Below are 5,103 nucleotides of genomic sequence, written 5' to 3' on the forward strand. Positions count from 1 at the left end.
CCCCCCCCTCGCCTGCCGATTGGCTGCGGGAAATTTGGTGCCACCTCGGCCTGCCCTCGCCATTGGCTGCCCGCAATCTGCTGTTCGCTTCCCCGCGGCGCGCAACCCCGTGCGCGCACCCTGCGCGCACGGCCCCGCGCAACGCACGCCGAGGGCCCAGCGCTGCGCGGGGGGACGGGAGACGTGTGTGTGTGTGTATATATGTGTGTGTATATATATATATGTGTGTGTATATATGTGTGTGTGTTTCCACTCCTCCGCATCCCCCCCCCCCAAGCGGAACAAGGGGTGTCAGGGGGTGGCAGTGGGTCCCCGCGTCCCCTCTGCAGCTGGTGGTGGGGAAAGAAGGGGCTCCAGCATAAAACATATAGGGGGTCTGTGAGGACCTACATATATATATATTTCTATATAAATCATACATCTCTGCAAAGAAAAGCACGCCCGTAACTGCGTGTCCGGATAAAGCCCGTGCGTCTCCATAGGTGCGTTATCTCGATGGGCAAAAAAACAGCCTGGAAAATGTGGGCTGTAACGTTTTAAAATGAATCCTGGCCCTTCTCCACCAGAAAACACTCCCTTTTGGCGGAGGGCGGAAGGAAAAAGCGGCAGCTCGCTTCGCTATCAGCTGTTTTCCATAACAACCTTCTCGCCCGCCAGTAAATGCCAGCGACAGGAAAATCCAAGCTCTATCCCAAGGAGACCTTGGCCATTAAAAGTGAAAAAGGGGGCCCTGACGAATAAACCCGGGGCAGTTCTCCTAACCTCACCGTGTGGTCAGGCTTAGCATCAAGGCTTGAGGTTGCCCTAGTGCCATCACCCCAGCCAGGACCTCTTTGAGCTCTTTCCCCGACTCGTGGCGTGTCCCGTGTTCAATCTCTGCCCCCGGCTGAGACATGAGTCACCCTGGGAGTGGAACAGAGATGTCAAAAGTCACGTTGAAGTGTGCCCATACCCCCTTCACACGTTATCCTGCCCAGGCAGCTGCCCCGCAGCGACGGAGCTGACCTCAGGAGGTGCAGATGGACAACTGAGAACTTGCAAGAGTCCATCCCTGGGCTGATCCTGCTCTGACAGAGCGGGGCTGATTCAGAGGCATCTGGCAAAAGTGAGCTGCATTGTCACCACTGGGAGGGAGGGAAAGGCCACGATGAAAAATAACAGTAGCCCGGTTGTTCTCTGGATTTAGAGGTCTCCAGAAAAAGGGGGGGTAAAAAATATGTCTCTCCTTTCTCATTTCGCTGTGATGGATGAGGAGATCTGAGAGTAGTCTGTGGTTTAGTTTTACTAAGAACTGGAGTCTTGCTTGGTTTCTGAAACACAGCATTAAAGCAGAGAGCCCACGTCAGGAGATGTTCCTAGATGGTGAAAGCTGTCATGAGTCAGAGGCAGACTTTAAACTCTCCCTTTTAAGACTCTCCTTTAAATGTTTGGTTAACGGCCATGAGGGTTACCAAACGCCGGGGAGAAATGATGTTTTAATTAAAGATTCTACCTGCTTTCTATGTGAGTGTTGGAAGAACTATAAACTGTGCTAAAAACTGCCCTAAGGAAATCCGACTCCTGCTATTTCCAAAAGAAAAACAGAAAGGAAGTAAATACAAAAAAGAAGGTGGGACTTGTTGTTTTTAAAAAAGAATCTGTAGCTCTTGCCACATGGGGAAAACAATCTCAATGCCACGGACCAGGGGGAGAACTGGCAATGCTACTGCTGGTGATGAGGAATTTTTTAGGGATTCAAGGTCTGCAGTTTTCCCTATACCTGGACCCACCAGAGACCTTTCCTTTCCCACCGGTTTCTTTCCTCAGACGTGGAGCGTGGCTGAGAGGGAACACACGGGGCAGCTAGACTTTGTCATCCTCTAAAATTAACACCGTGTCTGGCTGCTCCCACACAACAGGAGCAAGTTTTCAGAATATTTCCCTGTCAAGTTGTCCTGGGAGGCGACCATCGCATTTGTTCTCTTGCAGAGAGGGAGAGAGATGGATCTCGACCATCATCGGGGCTGTGCTCACCTGGAAGGATTCAAGTCTCACACGCTCAGGATGGCCCTGAGGAAGACCCTTCGTGGCACGGCCAGCTTCTGCAGCTGGCATTTGGAGGACTTTTGGAACAGGTTCATGCTCCTGAACAGAGCCACGAGGTGCAGGCATTGACATCTTGGCGAGGTGGCCCGGGGTAGTTTGCTTTCCCAATGTTTAGATTGCACCAGCTCCAGCCTTGCCTGTCAAAAGGCTTTTTTTGGCCCATTGCCGGCCGGAGGCTTGGCCGCTCTGGGCCAGCTGGGCTCCCTCCCGGGGACAGCAGCTGGCCAGGGTGATGGCCAGCACCCTGTGCACCCCTGGCCCCCATCACCTGCCCATCTAAATCTCTGCTGCAGGCTCCTGTCTCACCTCCGCTGCTCAAGCCTTGAGATAAAAGGGGGGACGACTGGGTGGGAAACCAGAAATGTCCAGTATAGACACAAAAATACAGCTGAAACTGGGTTTTTCCTGCTCTGGTGTCTCTCCAGACAGGTTTTTCTCTCCTTCCAGGGAGAGCTGCCCAGCAGATGTGCGTCGCTGGGGGGGGTCCATCAACGCCGCTTAGCAAAGATGCGGCTTCAGCCGTCCTCCTCAGGAAACTGAATCAGTTCTTCTGCATCTGGTGACTCCTGGGTCTTTCATAAATGAGCTGATGCAATGCCAGGGCCGTGGCACGGGGCAATGATGAGCAGAGCCACGCCATGGGCAGCACAGGCCAAGAACTTCAGCACGGGGCTTCTTTAGAAAACACATGATCTAATGTATGGCTGTTTCCACCTTCTGGAGAAGTCCTCCCCACAGGTTCATGACCCAGCTGAGGCACTGTGCTAGTGAAAAGCTCTTGCGGAGTGCTTTTTGTCAGGGGGTCTCACCGTCTCACAGAAAGCCAACTGCATCCTGGGCTGCATCAAAAGAAGCGTGGCCAGCAGGTCCAGGTGAGACCCCACCTGGAGTGCTGTGTCCAGCTTTGGAGTCCTCAGCACAGGAAGGAAAGGGACCTGTTGAAATGGGTCCAGTAAAGGGCCATGAAGATGCTCAGAGGACCAGAGCACCTCTGCTGTGAGGACAGGCTGAGAGAGTTGGGGTTGTTCAGCCTGGAGAAGAGAAGGCTCCGGGGAGACCTTAGAGCCCCTTCCAGTCCCTAAAGGGGCTCCAGAAGAGATGGAGAGGGACTCCTCATCGGGGAGTGGAGCCATAGGACAAGGGGGAACAGTTTTAAACTGAAAGAGGGGAGATTTAGATGAGATTTTAGGAAGAAATTCTTTGCTGTGAGGGTGGTGAGACACTGGAAGAGGTTGCCCAGAGAAGCTGTGGCTGCCCCATCCCTGGAGGGGTTCAAGGCCAGGCTGGATGGGGCTTGGAGCAACCTGGTCTGGTGGGAGGTGTCCCTGCCCAGGGCAGGGGGTTGGAACTGGATGACACTATGTGTGAGCAGAGCCCATATGAGAAAGAAGGGTTGCGTTCCTCTCCTGGGATGCAGTAACCAGCCTGAGTTTGCTGCCACGGTGCCAGAATGCAGAAAAAAAACATCAAGGCTGAGCTAAGGATGTTTCACCAGAACATTTTCCTTCCCACTCTCCCCTCAAAAAAAAAAAAAAAAAAAAAAAAAAAAAAGAACAAGTACTGCTTTTCCATCTAGCAGTAAGTTTTGCAAGGCGATTTCATCTAGTGTCGACATCTTGGAAATTTTAGTGAATCTCCTCAGTTACCCCCTCCAAAAATGTTGAAAAAGCCACGCACACACATAAAAAAGCTTGCTGCAAGGGCTTTGCAAGGTTTGTTTCATGTTGTTTGTTTATCTTCTTTAACAGCATTCCCTGTTTCCCCCTTTTTCTTCTATTTCACAAGTAGAAGTCGTAAAAAAGAGGAGACTCAAATAAAGAGGGAATAAAACTGTGGAAAGAGCTGACCCCTACCCCCTTCCCCTCTGCCGAAAATAAAGGTTTGCAAAGATTCTCCTAGGATTATTTTCTGCATCTCTTGCATTGTTTCCCTGAAGAATTGTGAAGCAATTCCAGCTTTAGAGCTTTTTCTAGGGACAGGAGAATCATGCCATGGGCTTTTCATCCAAGGAGAGAAGCGCAGGGGTGGGTTTTGTGTCGTTCCAACTCTTTCCCCTCCTCCTCCCCTCATAAAGAATCTGCTCTTCAAAGGCATCAGAGCTTCTCTGCAGGTTGACTTCTGGGCACAGTGATACGGTGCAGAGAAATGAGGTGGGGGCCCCACGGCTCCACAATGAGCTGGGAGAAGACCTGCCTTAGGCTACAGGAGTTCAGAGTTAGTGCTTGGAAGGTGCCGGCAGCTGCAGGTCTTCCAGGATTGTCAGTCAAAGGGGTGAGATGCCAGCTCGTAGGGTTGTCACCTTTGTTTAATGTTGCTTTCTCCCACGTGCTTTCTGTTGGAATCTGGTGACCCTGTGTTAATGTTTTCACACGTTCTTCCTCGGCCAGAGGAGAGGTAGCAAAAGGCTGTCCTTTTTGAACTGGAGAGCTGAGGCTCTTGTGTAGTCACTTGGCTTCAGGAAATGTGGCTTGAGGCGTCTGAGACCACGGCATTTACCAAAAGTGAGATTTATGTTTACAAGAGCTGGCATCGTCTTGCTCACCTGGTTGCTTTCTATCATGTTTCCCCCCCTCCTTAAAACATGTTGCTCCATGAATTCAGTGAATCCCACAAACTCCTGAAGATCCATTGCTCCATCCTCACCCTTAAAGCATGGCTAAATTCGGTATGGGTTTCCCTGGGCTCTTCAGTTAAGATCTGCTGTTGGGAGCTCCCAGAAGAGCAGCAGTGGCCAAACCCCCATCTACCTTCCCACAACCAACTGGGAAAGGGCCAGGCCTTTACAGGTTGCCCAGAGAAGCTGTGGCTGCCCCATCCTTGGAGGTGTTCAAGACCAGGCTGGATGGGGCTTTGAGCAACCTGGTCTGGTGGGAGGTGTCCCTGCCCAGGGCAGGGGGTTGGAACTGGATGATCTTGAAGGTCCCTTCCAACCCAAACCATTCTATGATTCTATGAAAGGAGAAGCTGGTGCTCACTTTGCCACCCCACTGCCACTGAGAGAGAAATGAGGGGTTAGAG

The sequence above is a fragment of the Calidris pugnax genome, unplaced genomic scaffold (genome assembly GCF_001431845.1).
Source record: "Calidris pugnax isolate Ruff unplaced genomic scaffold, ASM143184v1 scaffold196, whole genome shotgun sequence".
In the NCBI taxonomy this organism is placed as follows: Eukaryota; Metazoa; Chordata; class Aves; order Charadriiformes; family Scolopacidae; genus Calidris; species Calidris pugnax.